The sequence below is a fragment of the Pan troglodytes genome, chromosome 8 (assembly GCF_028858775.2).
Source record: "Pan troglodytes isolate AG18354 chromosome 8, NHGRI_mPanTro3-v2.0_pri, whole genome shotgun sequence".
NCBI classification, from domain to species: domain Eukaryota; kingdom Metazoa; phylum Chordata; class Mammalia; order Primates; family Hominidae; genus Pan; species Pan troglodytes.
Window position 1 is genome coordinate 22,902,004 of NC_072406.2, and position 25,959 is coordinate 22,927,962.

Here is a 25,959-nt window from a genome sequence, read left to right on the forward strand (position 1 = left end):
ACTTATCCTTTTATAGGCGTAATGGTTTTTATTGTCTTCCCACCCACTGGTAAGCACAGCTGGACTCATTTTCTGTTCAGTATACACACTTCCCACAAAAAAAAAAAAAAAAAATCCTCCTCTCGAGTCTTTATTCATTTCTGGCCTTTCTTCTGAGTGTTGCCACCTGGTTCCCAGTAAAATCCCAATAATTTCCTCCATGTTGTCCTCACCCACACCAGGAATCAATCCAACAGGGAGGCGGCAAGTCTATCACATGGAGGGGAAGGAAGCGTGGCCAGGCCTTGCAGCAGCTCAGCCCTGCTCAGAAGAGCTGGTCTCCTCTGCCATAGCTCACCATCCCTCATCCTTCCCATAAAGGACACATTTGAGGAGGGTGGAGATTTCATCAATGTCACCTCTTTATATTTCCCTTTGGCCCTTTCTGCCTCTTTTACTACTTCCCATCTTTATCTAAGAGGCATGTTAAATTTCTGACATGCTGTAGTCATCATCTTTCTTAATTCCCAGTTTTCCTCTGGGACTATCAGTTGCAGGGAGGATTGGGGGCTGAGGAAGTGTTGGCTAAGTGCTGCCCAGAAGCACCTACTCCCTTGGAATCAGAGAGAGCACCCCATGCCTATTTCCCTCTCCTTCTTTAATTGCTCGTTTGTGGACTGAATGTTTTTGTACCCCTAGAATGCATACGTTGAAGGCCTAACCCCCAAGGTGATGGTGTTTGGAGATAGGGCCTTTGGAAGGTAATAAGATTCAGATGAGGTTATGAGGGTGAGGCCTCCATGATAAGAATAAGAAGAGACATGAGAGAGAGCTCCCTCTTTGCTATGTGAAAACATAACAGGAAGGCTGCTGTCTGTAAGTCAGGAGGAGAGCCCTCTTGTAACTCAGTTATGTGGGTACCCAGAATTTTGAACTTCCAGTCTCCAGAGCTGTATGAAATTAAATTTCTGTTGCTTTTACCACTCAATTAGTTAATTAATTAATTTTTTGAGACCGAGTTTCCCTCTTGTTGCCCAGGCTGGAGTGCAATATCACAATCTTGGCTTACCGCAACCGCAACCTCCACCTCCCGGCTTCAAGAGATTCTCCTGCCTCAGCCTCCCGAGTAGCAGGAATTATAGGCACCCACCATCATGCTTGGCTAATTTTTGTATTTTTAGTAGAGATGGGATTCCACCATGTTGGCCTGGCTGATCTCAAACTCCTGACCTCATGATCTGCCTGCCTTAGCCTCCCAAAGTGTTGGAATTACAGGTGTGAGCCGCTGCCTGTTGTTACGGCTGTGTGAGCATTCTAAGACACACATCTTCTCCATCTCTTTTTTAGCCTCTTAACACTATTTGCTAAGCCTCAAGTGTGCCTTTGACTCCATTCTAGGCAATGAACAAAGCAGGAAACAAAACAAAAATCCTTGCCCTCATGGAGAGCAAATTATAGGAGGGTGCTATGTGACATTAGATGGTTGCATGCACTATAGAGAAAATAAAGTAGGGAGATGGAAATTCAGGGGAGGGGTTGTCATTTTAGTGCAGGCAAAAAAGAAAAGTTTTACTAACAGTGACTTTCGTACAGTGAAATGAAACAAGTGAAGGAATAAGGAGGAAGTCATGTGGATACCTGGGAACATGCTTTCTAGGAATGAGGAATAACAAATTCAAAGGCCCTGAGATAGAAACATGCTTGGTGTGTTCATGGAACAGCAGGGAGGCCATGGATGTGGAGTAGGGTGAGAGTAAGTAGTAAGAAACAATGGATTCAGAGAGGAAATTACCGCTAACCTAATTTCCCCAAAGTATAGTAAATGGTGGTGTCTCTCTGCTCAAACCTTCAATATATTGCATTTGGTTGAAGAATAAATTTCAAATTCATTAACATGACATTTAAAGTCTTGCTCAAACTGGACTTTGCAATATGTTTAGTGTCACTTCTTCACCCTGGTTAATTTGTTGTTCACTCTGGTTACATTCATCATCTTCCCAGACAAACCTTAACTCTTCGTAACTTTCTCATAGCTCTCTTTACCTACCAAAGCTGGCTTCATCCTAAAGGTTCAGCTCAAATGCAACCCTCTGCTAGATGCTTTTCTTCAATGGCCCTGGGTAAATTTAATCCCTACCACCTCTACTCTTCCATAGCATTTTGATTTTATCTAAATTGTAACATGTATTTAATTATTACCTAACCTTTAAACAAATAGTGACATGGCTGTTTCTCCTGCTCAATCTTAAGATTCCTGTAGCCAGTGCCCATTATGCCTCTATATATGTTCATTTTTTTGACAAATAAAAAAGAACTGGCTGAGTGCAGTGGCTCACACCTGTAATCCCAGCACTGTGGGAGGCTCAGCCAGGAGACTTGCTTGAGGCTAGGAATTTGAGATCAGCCTGGCAACAAAGTGAGACTGCCTCTACAAAAAATGAAAAAACAAAAACAAAAACAAAAAAAAACAAACAAAAAAAACTACCTGGGCATGGTGGCACACTCCTGTAGTCCCAGCTACTTGGGAAGCTAAGGTGGGAGGATTGCTTGAGCCCAGGTGTCCAAGGCTTCAGTGAACTACGATTGCCCCAATGCACTCCAGCCTGGGTGACAGAGTGAGACCCTGTCTCTAAAACAAACAAACAAACAAACAAACAAACAAAAAGCACACACACAAAGCAAAACAAAAGCTAACTCAGAACCAATTACTCTTGTAATTTCCCAAAAAGAAAATAGACAACATTTGTTGCAGATTACTTAAATATTTATTTCCATAAGCAAAGTGTCTATAACCAGATGATATCTCAAGTTTCTTTTTATTATGCCAATGCTGCATTCCCACAGACAGTTTCAGATATGTGAAATACAACAGACTTGTTGGCTTTGGTGTTCAAGGTGATTCACACTGAATTGCATACTGGGAGTCCCTAAGGTTCCGCTGTCAACAAGAAGAAGTGTATTCATAGCCCGTTGTCTCTTAGAAGCTCAAATTTAAAAATCCATAACATACCAAACTATTTGAAATCCTCATGCTTTTTTTTTTCATTTTTATTAGAGAGGTAGCTTTAGGAATCAGCATCTGAATCACTGTGACTGTGGATAACCTCAAAGGAATATTGTTCACATTTGCCAGGTAACTAAGGATGCCAGTAGTTTAGATGGGCTGAAAATAATTGACACCTCCTATGGAAGTAAAGATACTTGAGGAAACACCTATCAACGTTCTGGAAGCAGCAACATTTCCGAAGAATTTCTGTTGCTCCCTCTTTTTTTTTTTTTTTTTTTTTAAATTCAAGGGCTTGCTCTGTCACCCAGGCTGTAGTGCAATGGTGCAATCACCGCTCACTGCAGTCTCAAACTCGTGGGCTCAAGCAATCCTCCCCTCAACCTCCCATGTAGTTGGGACCACAGGTGTGACCATCATGCCTGGTTCCCCCATTCTAACTACTCTGTACCAGGCATTGGCCTTGACAGCAAGATACTTGCAGACTATCTCACGCCTCTTAAAATGGGAAAAGTTCCATTTTTAAGGGATTTGGCAGTGAGAATAGCAAAAACGAAAACAACAAAACCAAAGGAAAAGTCTTGGTTTCTAGTTTTTCCCTTCAAAATCCACATCTTCCCAAAAACCAAGACACGAAAATCCTCCTCAGGAGTCTGGAAGAAGCCATGTGGCAAGTTGTCCATATCTACAAAATAGTTTCCAGGTAAGTCACAAGGCATGAGACTTTTTCCCACACAGTATGAATTTGTATTTTATGGTGATCCATTCTTCGCTATAGCATAAGCACAGCTTAAACCTTATTTATAAATACAACCAAAGAACGAGCTCTGTCTTGGAAAAGTGGGAATAGTTTTACAGTGATATTTGTCAAGAAGAGTCCAATACAAAAGGAAAATGAAGCTACAAAACAGAGCATTCTTGCATCACCCAATTTCCTTACAACACGTATGCACACACAATCTCACACACACACAGAATGCTGAGAGATGTCACAAAAATACTTTGAAATTCAACACTAGTAGAAAGAAATGTGTTGTCTCACATTTATTCGAAAGGTATTAGCTTTCTTTCTCAGCAAAATTGAACAAACAAGCTATTGACAAAATATTTTTTAAGAAGACAAAGCTTATTTCAAAAAACTCAAAAATTTCTAAAGTTTTGGTCTCTACTAAATATCTAAGATTAATGCCATTCATATAAAAATGAAAAAATTACCATTAAATATTGATAATTATGGTAAACTTGAGTTTGATTATTAATTTAGGGCTGAACGTGGGGAAGTCATATTTTTTTGAAAGGTTCGCATAATGTTTTTGAGTAGCCAATATAAATTAGGTTGAGCTTTGCAGAGGTAAAGCTCATCAAAACTACTGGAAGTAGCCAGCTATAAGGTAGGATGGAGGATACATCATGAGAGAACTTTTGAACTGAAAATCTGGCAACCTGAGATATAGCGTTGTCATACTCTTTCACCTCTCTGGGACTCATTTTTCTCTAAAAGGAGGTATTTGAACCAGGTATTTTCCACAATCTTCTCAGCTCTAGAAATGTTCTCTTCACATAATGAAGAGGGTAGTGTGGAAAACAATTATAACATGAGTAATGATCATTTAAGACAGGAGTTGTTAGAAACGCTTGTTCCAGCTGGATAGGGTGGCTCATGCCTGTAATCCCAGCATTTTGGGAGGCCAAGGTGGGAGGATTGCTTAAACTCAGGAGTTTGAGACCAAGCTTGACAACATAGTGAGACCCCATCTCTACATTTTTTTTTTTTAATTAGCCAGGCATGGTGGCATGCACCTATAGTACCAGCTACTCAGGAGGCTGAGGCAAGAGGATTGCTTGAGTCTAGGTGGTTGAGGCTACAGTGAGTAATGATTACACCACTGTACTCCAGCCGGGGTGACAGAGTGAGACCCTGTCTCAAACAAACAAAAAAAGAAAGAAAGAAATGCTTGATCCCTGGCCCCATCCTAGAGATACAGACTCAGAGACTCTGGGTAAGGCCCAGCAATCTGAGTTTAACAAGCTCTCCTGGGGGGTCCAGTGCACAGCAAATTGAGAACTTCTGATGGGAGGAACCTCCTTCAATCTTCAGCACTCACACTGCTCATACCACAATGGTGTGAATTAAATGAGATTTGTGTTTTCTCTAGGGCAAGAAAGGAACAGCAGGCATAGGTGAGAGGGAGATGAGCCACTCAGGAGCCCCTGGGACACGAGAGCTCTGGACAACAGGGCTGGGCTGAGTAAAGGTTAGAGATCATTTAGCAAGAGGCTTATGATTGCTTCATGGCTTACAGTGTTCCTTGGTATTGAAAAAATAAATTGTTTTAATGCAGCACTGAAAGACTAGCTTTCAAAGTGCAGTCTGAGCACCTCTTGTAATCTTCTAGACTGGTCCCTGGGCAGACGTCCTAACACTCTTATATCTAGGCATTAAGAGTTTGTTCATATAGTTTTATGAGTAGCAGATCAGTCTCCCTGGTTTCCCACCTGAACCTAACCTGGGAAAAGGAGGACTTGGCTGCAAGGAGATGGTTAAGTATTCCTGCTACTACATACATCAGATCACTTTATTATTTTAAAGTGTTGTTTCTTATGATATTAGAAGGCTATTTTTCAGTGACTGTTGATCTGATTGAGGAGTATGGGTTCCCCTTAGTGGGCTTCCCACTCTGTGATCAAGGCCAGAGGTAATGTACGTATACTATGCCTGTTGTGAGTCAGCATGGCCCATGCCAAACCACGGTAACACTCCAACAGCACTGCTGTGGCCACAGTGGCCCTTGCATCTGCTGACGTCCTGTTCCCCTGTTGGGGCTTTTAGCAGGTCTTACAGGATCTTCTCGTGCCCATCCTCTTCCCATGGATCCACAGCGTCTTATTAGCCCGTCCACATGTTCCACCAAACGCCTCTGAACTTCAAACCCCGGCTCACTTAATGGGTCACGCTTCTTTCCCTGGTGTCTGATTATTTTGTCAGTGGCACAGATTGAGTTCTGCAAATGGAATGAAGCCTCCTACAGGAGTGTTTTTTAAACCTATGCCATTTAAATTTACTTTGGGAAGAGCTGTCTGCACCTACAATATGTTCTTTCATATTTCTTGTCATATTCAGTTACTCTGGGCAAAACATGTTAATGTTTAGTTGTCCTGGGATTAGGAAAATAAAACGTAATATGGTCATCTCTTGGCTCTATGAGCCAAACTTGATGAGTATACCTGTGTATATATGTGTATGTGTTTCCTTTTGTCTTTGGATAAACAGCTAATGTTAAGGCAATTCAAGATAAAGATGTATTTTTGAGGAAGCTAAAGAGAGGAAAACTGTAATATCTTTTGTGAGCTACATTTACCCCAAGGCATTTATCATAAAATGCATTTCGTTTCTGATTACATCACTCTGGCAGCTGGTATGAGGAAGAAACCACGTTGGGAAATTGTCAAAAACGATCACAAGTTTATTTGGCTTCTATCAATTTTATCTTTTTTCTTCTTCTGACCAGAAAACTCTTGTTTCAATTCCATTTGAATGTCAACAATAAAAAAAAAAATAGCAAAGCCTTCATGAGCAAATGTTCAAACTTCAGGGGGAAAATAATCAAAGGACCAGTTATTCCTATGTACTTGCCTAAAGATACATAATACTGTTTGATGTGCACATGCAATTTAATATAACCTTTTACAAAGCTAAAATGATCAGAGCAAGAAAATTCACCAGTTGAAATATTTGGGAAGAAAGTTTTATATTATCCTTTCACTTGAAACTTTTCATAACCATGATATTCCTGGAAAATGTAGAAATAACACTGCTCCCATTTTGGTAGAAATAGATGTTTGGAAATATCTTCCCAGTGTCTTTCATGTTGTAATAGGAAAGAAAAGGAGACAATCAGAGCTGTTTTTCTGTCTGCTAAAGCAGCCTCCTAAATGTAATTTAAAGAGAATAAATATGACAAGTCTAGGTCATAAATCATTTCTAATGATCACTTTTATTTTCACAATGAGGGAACGGAGACACAGGTGGGCAACAAGTCATAGATGACCTTGTAAGCCAGTTGCACCAAACGATATGGAATCCCAAAGGCGTCTTCTTCCTGTGCTTCAGCTACTGGCTTGTATGAGCTTTTTATTTTCGTTATGTCTCAGCTATACATTTCTAGAGCATATAATAGCATGCAACCCAGCAGGGTTTGAATGTGATTAGACCCAAGTGAAGCACCATTAAAAACCAGAGACGTATTCGAATGACATGACATTTTGAATGAGTGCCGAACCCAGTGTGTTTGGCTTTGTGTGTGTACTTGCTTCCTTGATTCTTAAACCGATTTCTTTTCAGAAGAAAATGTGCTTTTCTGAAACAGCTAATAGGATGCTTCATAGGTCACATGCTATTTTCAGGACCAGAGAAGAGCAGTGTGTGTTATGGATGAAGTGAAAAACACCATTTCTGAGTCTCCCAGCCTCTGTAAGCACAGGTCAAGTCATTACCTTTGATTTTACTTTTCAGTTGTTATTAAATTTTCTCTCTTTTTTTTCTGAGTTGACTGTCTTGCAGGTTTCTCCACCAATCAACCTTGATTGGGTCACCCACAATCTCTCTTTGAACTTTAAATGTGAAATAGGCTAATCAACCCAAGCCTTCTATTGCCTGTTGGGCTAGGACCTGGTTCTGTGATTTCAACTCACATCAATCATTTTAATGCAATAGATGTTTATGTGATACACAGAACCCCATGCCAGCCATGTTCAGAGTATGTCTTGGTCAAAAGCCCATATATTATATGTCCTCATAATGTAAATGTAAAAGAATGTATAAGCATGTTTTTGCACACATTTGCTTTCTAGTTTAGCATAATTAGTTGAGCTGAAGTGTTTAATGGTTGCACTATTATGGAAACTATTGACTAGACTATCTACAGTTTTAATTCTGACCATGCAATATATATAAAGCTTTCTCATATTACGGCCTGGCTTCATATAATTTATTTTCTTACTGCCAAAACATGGCTTTCACATTTACTATGAAAGACTTTAGGTAAGGAATGAGAGTGATTGAGTTAATTGTTATATTTACTATGGAGTTGTTACTTCAAACACATTGTGGTAGAGTCGAGCAAAACAGAATGTCCATATGTGAATAACAGCACTACGATCATGGCATGTTAAGATTAGAATTAGGGGAAGGCAGCTAGCATTTGTTGATGACCTTTTATATTCCATGTGTTTGTAGGTTGCCTCTTTTCTGAGCTCTTCTGTCCAATATTCTCATTTTAGAGACACTGATAGTGGAATAAAGTGCATTAATTCATGCTTTTTTACCGATGAGTCAGGCGTGAAACTCCAGGACTCCAGATACAAGCCTAAGTGCCCGGTTCACTACTGTATTCTGCTTCATGTTATCTCTTTTGAAGAAAAGCCTAGTTGGGTTTCATATTTCAAAACTTTTTCTTGTGAAATCTCTCATCCACTTCATCTCTAATTGAAAATGCCTCGCTCTGGAAATCATGAACTTTTGTTGTTTGTTTGATTCAAAATAAATCAAAGTGACTTAATTTTGACCACTCACATGAAGACTGAAAACCTTTATAACCATCATGGAAGTTACAGAAGGTAAAGGAAAATCTTTTACTTTTATGGGGCTGGCAATTACGTTTTTGCATGTGTTTAGCACATAGAATTCTTCTTGGTAAGTGTAAAGTGCTGCATATGTACAGATAACTTGTCAGCTAAAAATGCTTAAGGCTCTAGTCTGCATTCCAACAGGATGTGTGTGAGCAGATGTTTATTTCAACACTTCATCAGTTGAGCCATCACTGTATATTTGGCTAAAGAGTAAAAAGATAACAGCTGAAATGGATGAAGGAGTGAACAATGAAAGACACAATGTTACTCAGATTGCTTAAGAAAATATAGGCAAAAAAGTTTATAAGAATGAGTAAAAGAATGATGAATAGTGCCATCTTTTCATATAGGTGTTAACTCTGTGTTCCTCTTTGAAGAGTTGATTCTTTCAAAGACTTCTCTGAAAAGGTGGCATTGATCATCATCCTAAGAGGGACTAGCAGTAAAGAGGACCTAATTTTAGGATTTCAGGAATACCAGGGTACAAAAACTTCCTGGAAAGGAGAGATAGAACTGACTTGCCAGAGCAAAAGAAAAATCAACATTTACTCAGCGCCTCTATCTTATTGGTTATATGATAAGTAGTATCATATGTGGCATCTCATTCAATATCTAAAACTTTTTGGATTTTTCTTGTTTTTTTTCCCCGTTTTTATGCAAATAATTGAAATTCAGAAAGTTTTGATAACTTACCCAAGTTCAAAAAGCTAATGAGTGTCATACTTAGGACTGAGCTCCAAGTGTGTGTATGATTCCTCATTCAGCTGCATCATGCCACCGTCACAAAACATTTTAGAGATGGTCTTATATAAGAACAAGAGGCAGGAAACTATCTTCTTAGAGCAACAAGTTAGATGGGAAGTACAGTTGCAAGGAAAAAGCGATAGCTACTGTTACAGTCCAGCGATATTATAAATATGTAACACTGCACAGGCTGACATATCAGAACGGATGCTAACCTCAAACTACTGTAGAGAGGTACCAGAGCCTGCTTGCTAGCTACAGCCCCCTAGCCACATATCAGCCCTGTCAATAGTGCCTTTTAAGTGAATTCCCTCTCTTGACAGAGAGCACACCCTAGAGGCTCAGAATCATGTGCAATTCTCCCTTTCCAGAGCCTCTGATGATAAAATACCAGATGGCTTACATAACCAGATGTTTTCCTCATTGTCCTATTTTTCTGTTCACTGCTACTCGGTATACTCGTTGAATTTGTATTTCTTTATTTATCTCCATAAATATTGGCATTTTCTATACTTCCAGCCTCAGCCATCTTCAGTATTTTACCCAGCCATTCCCTTTAGAGGGTACTATTCCTTCCTAAGGAAAGGTGATCCTCAACTCTTCCAAGTCTTTGAAATAGGGTCTCACTCTGCTGCCCAGGCTAGAGGTCAGAGATGTGATCGTGGATCACTGCCACCTCCGCCTTCTGGCTTCAAGCGATTCCCCTGTCTCAGCCTCCCCAGTAGCTGGGATTATAGGCATAGGCCATCACGCCCAGCTAATTTTTGTATTTTTAGTAGAGACGAGGTTTTGCCATGTTGGCCAGGCTGGTCTTGAACTCCTGGCCTCAAGTGATCCTCTCACCTTGGACTCCCAAAGTGCTGGGATTACAGGCATGAGCCACCAGGCCCGGACACTTCCAAGTCTTTATTTATTAAACTAGTGGTACCCAGAACACACGCCATTGCCCCTGCTTCTCCTCCTGTATCACCCGCTGCTCAGATCGGCTTTTCACATCTCCCTGTCATCAGCAAGTTCTCTTTGGTCACCTTTCTCAAAGTATATACTGAAAGCTCTCTATCATTACTGTCAGAGCTTTGGACAATCTCTTGCTACACTAACATGGATAATTTCAGTAGCCTCCAAACAGATCTTGTTGTCTCTACTCTTGCACAGCTTAATCCATCTTCCACACAGCTACAGGAGCACTTTCTCCAAAGCACAGAAACTGCTCATCAGATACCCTTCCCACTTGCTAATATGAACCGTAACTGCCTAGAGGTGAGTTTGTTTCAGTCAGCTTTTTTCAATTCACTGGGAGAAAAATTAGCTTTAATACAAAAAGCTGTGCATAATGCTTTAGAATAGGCAAGGAAAGCAGTCTCTTTTAAAAGCATCTGTCAGATAAAATGCACCTTAGCAATGGCATAAAGAAAACATCTTGCCTGTAGAAGAAATTTATGAGGCAAGAAAAAAAAGATGAAAGGAGGAGCCTATTGCAGAAGTAAATTAGAAATCTAGGTAAAAGAAAAATATCAGGGCAGCACCTCCTAAATTAAACTTAATTGAAAGAGATTAAGCTGAATTAAAATTGATTAGGCCAAGCCTGGCATCATTATGAATTTTAATAATAATAATAATATTCATTGAACACCTAGTTGATATAGGGTAAGACACAGTCCCTTCCCCTGAGTTTATAATCCAAATTAGGGAGGGAGAGTGAGTTGGCTGAAAAAGTAAAAGCGAAATAGACTTCAAGGAAATGAGTTCTAATAGCACTGACTCCATTTGGAGAGTAGTTTAGTGTTGTAATGGGAGTAAGTAACCTCACAGAATGTTAGATTCTTTGTAATTATTTAAGGGAGGAATAAGGTTCTGGAACTTTAGCCAATACTGTAGTTACTGGTGAGGTGAAAAAGTGTCAGTCTGGGTGGAAAAGGAAACAAAAAATAAGGGAAAACAGTATGAGATATGGTAAACAAGGAAGAAAACTGCATTATTACTCCATTTAATGGAAAATAAGGGTTCAAAAAACATGTAGTTTCTTGTAGATCTTTGCAGTATCTTAATTTTCTAATCATTAACTCTATCATATAATTATACCTTGATTTTTTATTTTATTTTACTGCTGAAAAAGTCAATAGCTTATTGATTTTAGGTTTTAAAATTAAGTTTATTAATTTATTCTTTCAATAGTTGTTATTTGGAGGCATGATTTAAAAACAAGTTGAATTATTTTTCTTGTACCTCTTGTAAACACCTTAAAAAGTCTAATTCCAAACAATAGTTCTAAGAATATCTTGAGCAATGACAGCAACTTCAAAATGAATGAGTAGCTTTTTAGAGTGTTACATTGAAAAAACTAAGCTTACTGTGCTTTATTATACAGCCACATTTTCAAAGATAAACATAGACTTCCCAGGGATAGTTTTCCATTGCTAGTATCTGCCTCCTTCTCTTCAAAGATGCACATTACAACTAGCAAGGGTGAGGACGGTGTAGCTTCGTCTCCTTCCTCTCTCAGACGTATCGTAGAGAAGATGGATCTTTCCTTCCGCCATCTCTGCTAATTGATGATGTTTGAGCTCTTCCTTGGGGAAGACATCAGCAGTTCATTCACTGCAGTTGCCAATCATTGAATCAGGTAGAGTATGTTCCCCTCTTATAACGGGAAGCTTTCAGTAAATCAGATATGACGATGGGCATGACTTTGGAGGTATAAAGTGACCAACGTCATGGTTCCATAGCAGGTACGCTTTCCTCTCTTCCCAAGAATAAAAGTGTGCTGCCCTACTCTCAGGAGATTCCCTGAAGGACTCAGAAGAAATGGACAGATTTAATCTAGTATAAAAAAGCATGTACCCATTTCCAACAAATATATCACAACTTCTCAGAGTAGGGAAATACTGTACATATCAAAAATGTGGTGCACCAATCAAAATTACATAAAATCAGTGACGTAAATCATAAACTTATGACTCTACTATCCCCAATGGTATAACGATTATAAAATATTTTTAGATTAAAAATAAGTACCAAAAGATAACATAGGAGACTATCTAGGGGACCTCAGATTTGGAAATGACTTTTTAGATTCAATAGCAAAAGCATGCTTCATGAAAGAGAAAATGAAGTTGGACTTTATTGAAATTAAAAACATCTGTTTCTGAAAGACACTGTTAAGAGAAAGAAAAGATAAGCCACAGGCTGGGAGAGAAAGACAATACTTGAATAACATGTATCTGATAAAGGACTTTGTTTCCAAAATCTACAACCAGCTCTTATAACTGAGCAATAGGAGAACAACCCAATTAGACATGGGCAAAAAATCTAAACAGACAACTCACCAAAGAAGATAGACAAATGTTAAATACACATATGAAAAGGTGCTCAACACTGTACATTCGTTAGAGATTGCAAATTAAAACCACAATGAGATACCACTACACTTATTAGAATGGCAAAAAAATCAAAACACTGACAACATCAAATGTGGGTGAGGATGTTGAGTAACAGGAACTGTCATTCACATCTAGTGGGAAAGCCAAATAGTGAAGCCACTGTCAAAAACAATCTGACAGCTGCTTACAAAGCCAAACATAGTTTTACTATACGACCCAGCAATTGTGCTCTTAGGTATTTACCCAAATGAATTGAAAATGTTATGTCCATAGAAATGCCTACACATAAAAGTTTATAGCAGGTTTATTCATAATTGCCAAAATTTGAAAGCAATCAAGATATCCTTCAATAGGTGAATAGGTGAATGGATAAACAAACTCTGGTACATCCATGCAATGGAATATTATTCAGAGATAAGAAGAAATGATCTATCAAACCACAAAAAGATACAGAGGAACCTTAATTGTGTGTTACTAAGTTTAAGAAGCCAATGTGGAAAGGCTAAATGCTGTACGATTCCAGGTATATAACATTCCGGAAAAGACAAAGCTGTACAGATAGTAAAAAGATTGGTGTTTGCCAGGGTTATGGGGGAGAAGAGGGAAATACCTGGGGCACAGGCTATTTTTAGGGCAATGACACTGTTCTGTATGATGCTGTAATGGTGGATACAGGATATTTTGCATTTGGCAAAACCCACGGAATTGTACTACTACACAAAGAATAAAACCCAATGCCAACATGGACTTTAGTTAATAATAATATATCGATATAGTTTCCTCAGTTGTAACAGATATACCACACTAATGCAAGATGGGAATAATAGGGAAAAGTGAGGGTATGGGGGAGATGGGGTCTATGGAAATTCTTTGTACTTTACCCTCAATATTTCTGTAACCCTTAAACTATCCTAAAAATTAAAATCCATTAAAAACAAATAGAAAATACACTATCAGCTCCAACACATGGAAAACTCTAGTATTACCATGTCCAATATTTCTGAGAATTCCAAAGCCATCTAAATATCTGGGGTCCTCCTGCACAATAAGTAGATGTAGGGTAGTGACACGTTCCCTAACATATGTTTCTATAATTTAGTTTGGCGAAGAGCTTGTCTTTGTTTTGCTTTTTTTTTTTTTTTCAAGAAACAAGGTGTCACTTGATCTTTTGAATAGGTTCTTTTCAAATGTTCTTACCTACTGACTGTTAAAGTATTCAAGGCAAATGATGTTGCCATATTAATACAATTTATTTTGGTTAAAGCAGTTTGCCTTAAGTTGCTAACGGAGACTCAGTGCTCTGTGCAATTGATGGTTGAATGATCAATAGAACACCTAAGGTTCTCATAAAATCCAGCCTCCAACACTGTGACAATGAGCCAGATTAAGAGAAAACTTCAGTTGGCTTTCTGTTGTCTCTCTTACAGACTGGCTTTCCAGGCATTCTAACTGAATTACAATAGACAAAAATTAGTTGACAAAGTCAGCAACATAGACCATGTAAACCTCATGATTCCTTATAGTGAAATAAACAGCGAGGTAAGTACAGATAAACTTTAACATTTCAGTGAGTTAATAAACGAAAAGCCCTTTATTCATGTGAGAGTATAGTCATTGGTATGTGTTGAGAGAATGGATCCACACAGTCATTCAGGGAACCCAGGCTGATGAAGGTTTTGACATTTTCAATGGGTGGTTTCTATAGCAACACTATCTGTTGTTATCCATCCAAAGGATGATGAAAGAGAGAGAGAGAAAAAAAACAGCACGTGGAAAGTTTCTTGGTCCAGGTGTATATCACTTCTGTCTATACCACATTGGCCAGAATTATTTGTTCACATGAACACACATAAGTACATGGGAGGGTGGGAAATATGGAGATTAAGGAAGTAGATGTGTTAAATATATATGATATATAATTATACATATGTATTCCAAGTACATACATCTCATTCATTCTATTCCAGAATTAATAGCTTGTGATGAGAAGACAGGACTGGAATAGAATTGAGGATGAAATAAATAAAATTTAATTAATTAAACAAGAGTAAATCTTTGCATGACAGCATGTCATGTGTTAAGGGATCTGATTAACACAACTTTTTGTAGCTGACATAAAACTACAATTTTTTTTAAAAAAGGAAAGCAAGTTAGTAAACCCACTAAAAATGGACAGATTTCTTTCTCATTTCTTTCTCAACTTGTTGAGGAGAGACATCATAGGATTCTTTCTATTATTTTAAGTTCCATCAAGTTTTTTCTCTCCCCGGAGAGCTAATTTCTTACTGCACTCTTGAGTCATGACAGATAATTAGGAAATCTGGTCAGGCTTTTGCGGTGCCATATTTCTGCAAGTTTTGTATTGTTATAAAATAGCTTCAGGGGAGACACACATACCAAAAAAAAAAAAGGATAATAAGGGTGAGAGCACATTAGCCTAAAGTATAATTTTATTGTTTTCCATCTGTTGTAATTATGAAAATAAACTCATTGGTACTCTGATCAGCAGGATAAGTCATCAGAAAGATGCTTGTGTCTAGCAACATATCTTGTTACATGTTATAAATAAGAACATCTTATCTGTATGGCTTTTTTCCCCCTTAGGAGCAGAGCCATTGCAATCTTCCCACTAGAAGAGTCATTTTTTTTCCCCCTCAAACCAACATAGCTCAAGGGAATAGTATTTGTTTCAACCAAATCATTACTGCATATGGGATTTAGATTTGCATTTGCACATATTTTCAAGGTGACTGAAAAAGCGTTATTTTAAGAAAATAACAATTTAAAAATCATAGTTGGAAGGGTATGTTTTCTCTCCACGTATTGGGTAAGAATAATATGTGTGCTATTGAGTGTGTAGGGGTACTCAGTGAGCATTCGTCAACTAAGTTTTACAGTGACAAACCAACTGAGTCAAGAAAAATAGGCTCGATTCTTCCTCTCTCGCTCTCTTACTGCCTGAACTATGGAAAGCTTACTCTAAAGCATGCGCTGATTATTTTTAAATAGTAAGGGTGATTTCATTACCTTAAAGAGGACACGTGATTAACTGCCTTAACTCACTTCTTGTTTTCTCTAACTTAAGGAAGTGACATAACTGGCATTGATGATGGAAAAAATCAAAAGGAAGATTTTTTTCCTACAGCATCAATTTTATATTTTCCTAAAAAATACTGTGAAAGGTCAATGGCTACTTATCCATAAATATTGTCTTATATAATGTATTTTTCATTACTGGTAGAAGAAGGAAATCATAGAAACAAAAGAAAGTAAATTTTTAGATTTTAATAGGGACCAGTGATTCTCTCAGTTCTTAAATATCTCTAGTCATCAGCCATATTTGAGAACCACTGCTCATGGTAACTCATTAATTTTAGAAATATAGGCCAGAGAGTGAAGTCATACAACTAGGGACTGGCAGAGTGAGGACACGGTGAGAAAGTGGGCTTTTTTGGTTTTTGTTACCTCCCTCCATGACAACACACACACACACACACACACACACACAATTATAAGAAGAAATGTGAGCGCAGGATCTTGTTGCTATCACTCATGATAATTCTAGTTGACATACAGGAACAAAGAGTGATAGGTTTTCTTCACCTTAACATGATGTGAAGGTCCTGCAAAGTAGTGAAATATCTTTCCTAATTTAAGGGACACTGAATGGACTTAACCACTAGCAGAAGGACATCCTAGCAGAGTACTGAGAATTTTCTTTTTGGAGTGTCCCAGTCCATCCATGAAGAAGGCTGCTTCAGTATTTTGAGTTTCAGCATTTCTCAGTTTGGGGTTTTTGAGCAAGGGTTGCTACTTACAATTTTCTAAAGACCCTGACCTGAGTTAGATTTCCAGGGGATTGATGATACACTGAGTGGAAGAACCATCAAGAGTCCAATTGATGGCCCCAGGGAGCTGCAAAGAAGTTGCTTCTCATAGATTTGTTGATTTCAATTTCTTTGAGAGGAATGTGGTCCACTGGACAACTTCTTACTGTTCCTCCTGTGCTCCTGTCCCTAGATCTCCAGAACTCACAGTTTAGTTTTATAATTTTTTTGTTGTTGTTTTCTGAAACGGTGTTTCACTCTTGTTGCCCAGGCTGGAGTGCAATGGTGCGATCTCGGCTCACTGCAACCTCCACCTCCGGGGTTCAAGTGATTCTCCTGCCTCAGCCTCCCAAGTAGCTGGGATTACAGGCATGCACCACCACGCCCAGCTAATTTTTGTTTGTATTTTTAGTAGAGACGGGGTTTCTCCATGTGGGTCAGGCTGGTCTTGAACTCCCAACTTCAGGTGATCCACCCGCCTTGGCCTCCCAAAGTGCTGGGATTACAGGCGAGAGCCACTGTGCCCAGCCTAAATGTGTATTATAATAAATATATAATATTTACAACTTTGTAAACATATGTAAATAGGAGTTGTTTTAGAAAATTGTGGAATTGTTAAAGGAGTCTCCCACCTCAAACCATTTTCCCCAGGGTCTCTCAGAGTAAACAAGGAAATATGAGTTCCTCTTGCTTTGACATCTGGGTGGGGATGAATTAAAGAACATTCCAATGCATAGTAATTACCTTGTAATCAAAGTTAAGTGTAAGGATCAAGGAATTCTGATTGGTGCTAAATCCATTTCATAAAAAATAAGCAATCTCAAGATTTCTCAAAGGAGTGAATGACTGGATAAACAACCAATCGGAGACTGAAGTGAAGTTACAAAGGCCACACGCCTAGGCAAACATCTGATGAACCAAATTACCTCATGAATGGGAAAAAAAGTTAGACAGGACAGAATCCGCTTGCAGTTGGCTAAAAAGTTGGGAATTGTTTGGTGAAGAATAGAAATCACTGGAGGCCTTTTAGTAGGAATATAGCATGGCTAGATTTATGATTTTGGAAGATTTTCTGGCAATAGGAAGTGTTATGCTAACAGAAAATACACAGTGACTTTTAATCATTCTGTCATAATCTCACTGTATTATTCTGTTCTCACATTGCTATAAAGAAATACCTGAGACTGGGTAATTTATAAGAAATGAGGTTTAATTGGCTCACAGTTCTATAGGCTGTACAGGAAGCATGGCATAACTGCTTCTGGGGAGGCCTCAGGGAGCTTCCAATCACGGTGGAAGGCAAAGGGAGTGTGAGGCGTCTCACACGGTGGGAGCAGGAGCACAGAGGGTAGCAGATGCTACACACTTTTAAACACCCAGATCTCCTGAGAACTCACTCAGCATCGCGAGGACAGTGCCAAGGGGGATGGTGCTAAACCATTCATGAGAAACTGCCCCTGGGATCAAATAACCTCTCACCGAGCCCCACCTGCAGCCTTGGGGATTACATTTCCATATGAGATTTCGGCAGGGACACAGACCTGAACCCTATCACCCACTAAAACCCCTGTGGTTTAAAACTCAAAGGAATGTAAAGGGCAAACATGTTACTGAGTTGCAGCAGCCTAGTGCCTTCGCTTTTAACTAATATACATGCTTATTAATGTTTCTCTTTGTGGCTTGTAATTTGCTTTAGGGATGTCTGGCTGCTTCCTCTCTTTACTGTACAAATTGTCACTAGTTCCAGGGTTCTCCTAACCTTCTCTCTTACCTAATGTCTCTCTTCCTCTCCTTTCTTCCACTGTTCCCCAGAATACAAAATTACTCATTTGATTTCCTCACCTTTTAAAACAAACCTGCATTGTTGTTTTACCGCTTGATTAAAATACATTAAACTTTGGAAGATGGAGTGGAAAACATAAAATAATTTTCCATGATGAATTTTTTTTAGAGATGGCATCTCACTCTGTTACCTATGCTGCGGTGCAGTGGCATGATCATGGCTCACTGCAGCCTAGAACTCCTGAGCTCAAGCATCCTCCTGCTTCAGCCTCCTGAGCAGCTGGGACTATAGGTATGCGACACCATGCCCAGCTAATTTGTGTGTGTGTGTGTGTGTGTGTGTGTGTGTGTGTGTGTGTGTGTGTGTGTAGATGGAGTCTTGCTATGTTGCCCAGGCTGGTCTCAAACTCCTGATCTCAAGTTATCCTCCTGCCATGGCTTCCCAAAGTGCTGAGATAACAGCCACGAGCATCACTCTAGGACTTGTCTCATCTTAATATCGAAAAACAACCGCAGTTGACAACTTTATGCATTTCAAATAGTCTTTAGTCCATCAACAATATTTGATGTATTACAAGTTTGGGAACATATCATGCATAAGACTTGTATCCTGTCTTTTCATCTTAACACACATTAACATGAGTGTTGTTCTGGAAATTTTAGTCTACGTGAACTCTCATTGGTTATAGAATCTCCACTAGTGCTATAATTCTCAAACTGTGGCCTCCTGATGAACAGCGTCAGTATGACCTGGAAGTTTAGTTGAAATGTGCAGAGTTTAAGAACCACATACCCTGACAACTACCAGAGCAGAATCACTGCTTTTTTTTTTACTGTACAGCTCCAGTATGGCCTCAGGCAATATTATCAAAGGACTATATGCTAGATCATTGTAAAGATGGTATGTTTTTAATATTTCTATTGATTTCACCTCCCCTAAGAGGAAGACACTTAGTCAATTAGACAATACCTCACTGCCCTATCTATTGTCTGCTCCCCAGACCCCAAGAACCCATGATAATTATTTTCTTGGTTTTAGCAGACTCCTAAGATACAATTGACAAAAACTATATAACTGGTTTTATAATTTTTAGTTTTGTTATAATAAAAAATATAATTTTTCATCTTTTAGTCCTCATGGACATTTGAATAAGCATGTTTAGGAAAAGTCCTGAGATCTCATTCTGCAGCAGTGATTCTTTCCAGAACTGCCAAGTTTGGTTGTGCAGGTTGTGAACTGCAAAACCTCCAGGAGTGCCATTGACTTAGACTGTAGTGTAAATGATGCCTCTTAAAATTATGTAACACAGGAGTCCTGGCTCCTATGTTTAGCCAACAAAGATAGGTGGTAGCAAGAAATATGGGTAGATTTTGACTAATTTCCTTAAAGAAGCTAGGGAGGTAGTATTATTGATAATCTTTATCTTCATTTAAAACGAAGATGCTTAAATAAGGTGATTTTTTAAATACAGATTTCTTAAACTTACTTAGATAAACACAGATTCATTATGAAAATGGCTGGCATTTTATTTGATATAACTTCCACAGGAGTATAATTGTTGAATGAACTGAGTTAATGGACGATCACTTGAATATTTTAGGAGAAACCACTTAAAATGAATATTTTCTTTAGAAATTAGCCTGAAACATTTTGTTTTCTAAGTCTTCTTATTGAAAATTAGGTAACTTCAGAAATGTATGCTGAATAAACTGGCTAGTGTTATACTCCTCTGTGTGTTTGTGTATGTTTATGTAATGTATTCCAAATGTTTATATGTAATAGCATATAACCAATGTTTCCATGAGGCAATTTCCAGGCATGTTTTATATTCATTTCAAACAACCTTTATCCCATTAACAATATTTAATTATACTTATATTGCAAAGCAACTCGATGATTGTCTTATATAACAATACAATTTTCCTTCAGTAGTATCCATTTTTCCCCTTAAAGACCAGTGTGATACTACTAAGTGGTATCCTTTATGAACTAATGAGTCAAGTTGACAGATTGTAAAATGAATTGTGTCAGCCAATCTTGACTGGAAATATCTTTCACATTCACTTTATGAGTTTAGACAGTCTAGTCTTCAGAATAATGCCTGTGTTGAAATAAAATCACCTAAAGTAATAGGTTAAGGTGAGGAGGCTTTCTGATATCAAAATTTCCATATAGAGCTAGTGACTTTGTATATTTTCACAGATGATTGTTGTTTGAGCATAAAGTTTTTCCATAAGGACTCAATTGTGAAACAAAAAGAAATGAAAATGAAAAAAATATTTGTGTGAATTTTTTATATATACATATAGAGAGTGAACATATATATTTCACTTCTTACAGTATATACACATATGTATACTGTGTTTCTAGCTCTGGGTTTGGTCTTCAGGCAAAACTGAGGGCTAATTTATTTTCATTTATTTGTACACTTTCTCTTTTCCACAAATGATTTGTGGAGGTTCACAAAATTGAATACAATACACTGGCAAACACAGACTAAACCAAATAAATATAAACTGGAGGTCAGCGTTGCAGGCTTTGGGCAAGATGCCAGAATTAATCTTCTTAAGGCATGTTTGGACAATTTTGAGCAACCATTAAACAAGATGTCAAGGCTGAATCTATTGTGACATAATTATAGGTTAAGCCTAACATATTTTAGTGTTGTTAGTTACACATTATTAAAGCATGGCCACAAAGACTCTAGTGGAATTTCTTGGCTAACTTAATAGATGGTAGGGTCTTGGTAGTGGTGGTAGTTTTGGTTTATTTTTAATTAATTGTATTCTTATGCTACATAGATCTTGTGCATAGTAAAAAGAAACAATGACCGCTCAGATGGTGAGCAGTGAGACAGGTTGGCAGTTTATATCTAAGATTGGCCATAAGGTGAAAGGTCATTCACCACAGGGTGAAAGGTAATTAGTAATGAGGAGTGATTTCTAGTCCCTGGAATGGAAATACTGAGATATTGTTCCTGAATATTTTGGAAAGTTGCTTGTTATTAGGTAATAAAGTGACTCAACTCTGCCTAACTTTTGTGACACAACAGCTAGATAAAATTTGACTAGCTTCAAGGAGGCTTTAAGCTCTTGCTATATATTATTTCATTCTGTTTTTTAAATTGATGTATAATAATTTTAATAGTTATGATGTGGATAAGAATGCTTCAATATGTAGAATGTATAGTGAACAGATCAGATCAGGATATCATATCCATTGTCTCAAACATTGGTCATTTCTTTGCGTTGCTATACTTTTGAAGTCAGTACATCACTATCTCTCTTATGTGCAATCACCATTCACTCAAATGTCCAACCTCAGGAACACATTCAACTTTGACAGCTCGTTCTTCCACTCACACAACTTCAGCAACTACTCCTAGCAATTCTACCTTAGAAGCGTCTTCCTATTCATTAGAAGACAAATCTATCATCCAGTCTCATTGAATTACAGCTTACTAATCACAGTTCTACAAAACAGGTAGGAACGCAAACAGCTGCTATATATACATGACCCCTGCCTTTTGTTTGTCTTATTTTTTGAATTTTATTATTATTATACTTTAAGTTTTAGGGTACATGTGCACAATGTGCAGGTTTGTTACATATGTATACATGTGCCATGTTGGTGTGCTGCACCCATTAACTGGTCATTAAGCATTAGGTATATCTCCTAATGCTATCCCTCCCCACTCCCCCAACCCCACAACAGTCCCCAGTGTGTGATGTTCCCCTTCCTGTGTCCGTGTGTTCTCCTTGTTCAATTTCCACCTATGAGTGAGAACATGCGGTGTTTGGTTTTTTATCCTTGCGATAGTTTGCTGAGAATGATGGTTTCCAGCTTCATCCATGTCCCTACAAAGGACATGAACTCATCATTTTTTATGGCTGCATAGTATTCCATGGTGTATATGTGCCACATTTTCTTAATCCAGCCTATCATTGTTGGACATTTGGGTTGGTTCCAAGTCTTTGCTGCTGTGAATAGTGCTGCAATAAACATACATGTGCATGTGTCTTTATAGCAGCATGATTTTTAATCCTTTGGGTATATACCCAGTGATGGGATGGCTGGGTCAGATGGTATTTCTAGTTCTAGATCCCTGAGGAATCGCCACACTGACTTCCACAATGGTTGAACTAGTTTACAGTCCCACCAACAGTGTAAAAGTGTTCCTATTTCTCCACATCCTCTCCAGCACCTGTTGTTTCCTGACTTTTTAATGATTGCCATTCTAACTGGTGTGAGATGGTATCTCATTGTGGTTTTGATTTGCATTTCTCTGATGGCCAGTGATGATGAGCATTTTTTCATGTGTCTTTTGGCTGCATAAATGTCTTCTTTTGAGAAGTGTCTGTTCATATCCTTCTCCCACTTTTTGGTGGGGTTGTTTGTTTTTTTCCTTGTAAATTTGTTTGAGTTCATTTTAGCTTCTGCATATTAGCCCTTTGTCAGATGAGTAGGTTGCGAAAATTTTCTCCCATTCTGTATGTTGCCTGTTCGCTCTGATGGTAGTTTCTTTTGCTGTGCAGAAGCTCTTTAGTTTAATTAGATCCCATTTGTCAATTTTGGCTTTTGTTGCCATTGCTTTTGGTGTTTTAGACATGAAGTCCTTGCCATGCCTATGTCCTGAATGGTAATGCCTAGGTTTTCTTCGAGGGTTTTTATGGTTTTAGGTATAACATGTAAGTCTTTAATCCATCTTGAATTAATTTTTGTATTAGGTGTAAGGAAGGGATCCAGTTTCAGCTTTCTACATATGGCTAGCCAGTTTTCCCAGCACCATTTATTTAACAGGGAATCCTTTCCCCATTGCTTGTTTTTGTCAGGTTTGTCAAAGATCAGGTAGTTGTAGATATGCAGCATTATTTCTGAGGGCTCTGTTCTGTTTCATTGGTCTATATCTCTGTTTTGGTACCAGTACCATGTTGTTTTGGTTACTGTAGCCTTGCAGTATAGTTTGAAGTCAGGTAGTGTGATGCCTCCATCTTTGTTCTTTTGGCTTAGGATTGACTTGGCAATGCAGGCTGTTTTTTGGTTCCATATGAACTTTAAAGTAGTTTTTTCCAGTTCTGTGAAGAAAGTCATTGGTAGCTTGATGGGGATGGCATTGAATCTATAAATTACCCTGGGCAGTATGGCCACTTTCACGATATTGATTCTTCCTACCCATGAGCATGGAATGTTCTTCCATTTGTTTGTATCCTCTTTTATTTCATTGAGCAGTGGTTTGTAGTTCTCCTTGAAGAGGTCCTTCACATCCCTTGTAAGTTGGATTCCTAGGTATTTTATTCTCTTTGAAGCAATTGTGAATGGGAGTTCACTCATGATTTGGCTCTCTGTTTGTCTGTTATTGGTGTATAAGAATGCCTGTGATTTTTGTACATTGATTTTGTATCCTGAGACTTTGCTGAAGTTGCTTATCAGCTTAAGGAGATTTTGGGCTGAGATGATGGGGTTTTCTAGATATACAATCATGTCATCTGCAAACAGGGACAATTTGACTTCCTCTTTTCCTAATTGAATGCCCTTTCTTTCTTTCTCCTGCCTAATTGCCCTGGCCAGAACTTCCAACACTATGTTGAATAGGAGTGGTGAGAGAGGGCATCCCTGTCTTGTGCCAGTTTTCAAAGGGAATGCTTCCAGTTTTTGTCCATTCAGTATGATATTGGCTGTGAGTTTGTCATAGATAGCTCTTATTATTTTGAGATACGTCCCATCAATACCTAATTTATTGAGAGTTTTTAGCATGAAGGGGTTGTTGAATTTTGTCAAAGGCCTTTTCTGCATCTATTGAGATAATCATGTGGTTTTTGTCTTTGGTTATGTTTATATGCTGGATTACGTTTATTGATTTTTGTATGTTGAATCAGCCTTGCATCCCAGGGATGAAGCCCACTTGATCATGGTGGATAAGCTTTTTGATATGCTTCTGGATTTTGTTTGAGAGTATTTTATTGAGGATATTTGCATCAGTGTTCATCAAGGATATTGGTCTAAAATTCTCTTTTTTGGTTGTGTCACTACCAGGCTTTGGTATCAGGATGATGCTGGCCTCATAAAATGAGTTAGGGAGGATTCCCTCTTTTTCTATTGATTGGAATAGTTTCAGAAGGAATGGTACCAGCTCCTCCTTGTACCTCTGGTAGAATTCAGCTGGGAATCCATCTGGTCCTGGACTTTTTTTGGTTGGTAAGCTATTAATTATTGCCTCAATTTCAGAGCCTGTTATTGGTCTATTCAGAGATTCAACTTCTTCCTGGTTTAGTCTTGGGAGGGTGTATGTGTTGAGGAAATTTATCCATTTCTTCTAGATTTTCTAGTTTATTTGCCTAGAGGGGTTTATAGTAATCTCTGATGGTAGTTTATATTTCTGTGGGATCGGTGGTGATATCCCTTTTGTCATTTTTTATTGCGTCTATTTGATTCTTCTGTCTTTTCTTCTTTATTAGTCTTGCTAGTGGTCTATCAATTTTGTTGATCCTTTCAAAAAACCAGCTCCTGGATTCACTGATTTTTTGAAGGGTTTTTTGCATGTCTATTTCCTTCAGTTCCGCTCTGGTCTTAGTTATTTCTTGCCTTCTGCTAGCTTTTGAATGTGTTTGCTCTTGCTTCTCTAGTTCTTTTAATTGTGATGTCAGGGTGTCAATTTTAGATCTTTCCTGCTTTCTCTTGTGGGCATTTAGTGCTATAAATTTCCCTCTACACACTGCTTTGAAGGTGTCCCAGAGATTCTGGTATGTTGTGTCTTTGTTCTTGTTGGTTTCAAAGAACATCTTTATTTCTGCCTTCATTTTGTTATGTACCCAGTAGTCATTCAGGAGCAGGTTGTTCAGTTTCCAGGTAGTTGAGCGATTTTGAGTGAGTTTCTTAATCCTGAGTTCTAGTTTGATTGCATTGTGGTCTGAGAGACAGTTTGTTATAATTTCTGTTCTTTTACATTTGCTGAGGAGTGCTTTACTTCCAACTATGTGGTCAATTTTGGAATAGGTGTGGTGTGGTGCTGAAAATAGTGTATATTCTGTTGATTTGGGGTGGAGAGTTCTGTAGATGTCTATTAGGTCCACTTGGTGCAGAGCTGAGTTCAATTCCTGGGTACCCGTGTTAACTTTCTCTCTCGTTGATCTGTCTAATGTTGACAGTGGGGTGTGAAAATCTCCCATTATTATTGTGTGGGAGTCTAAGTCTCTTTGTAAGTTACTAAGGACTTGCTTTATGAATCTGGGTGCTCCTGTATTGGGTGCATATGTATTTAGGATAGTTAGCGCTTCTTGTCGAATTGATCCCTTTACCATTATGTAATGGCCTTCTTTGTCTCTTTTGATCTTTGTTGGTTTAAAGTCTGTTTTATCTGAGACTAGGATTGCAATCCCTGCCTTTTTTTGTTTACCATTTGCTTGGTAGATCTTCCTCCATCAGGCCCTTTATTTTGAGCCTATGTGTGTCTCTGCACGTGAGATGGGTTTCCTGAATACAGCACACTGATGGGCCTTGACTCTTTATCCAATTTGCCAGTCTATGTCTTTTAATTGGAGCATTTAGCCCGTTTACATTTAAGGTTAATATTGTTATGTGTGAATTTCATCCTGTCATTATGATGTTAGTTGCTTA

General features: G+C 38.4%; 1 long non-coding RNA gene across 1 annotated transcript; it reads left to right on the forward strand.

The window, feature by feature from the left end:
• Positions 1-11,231: 11,231 nt before the first annotated feature.
• On the forward strand, positions 11,232-16,027 carry LOC104008096 (uncharacterized). Its single transcript, XR_682535.1, has 4 exons — positions 11,232-11,308; positions 11,800-11,978; positions 14,163-14,274; positions 15,821-16,027. It is a non-coding gene; the product is annotated as an uncharacterized LOC104008096 (long non-coding RNA).
• The last annotated feature ends 9,932 nt before the right edge of the window (positions 16,028-25,959 follow it).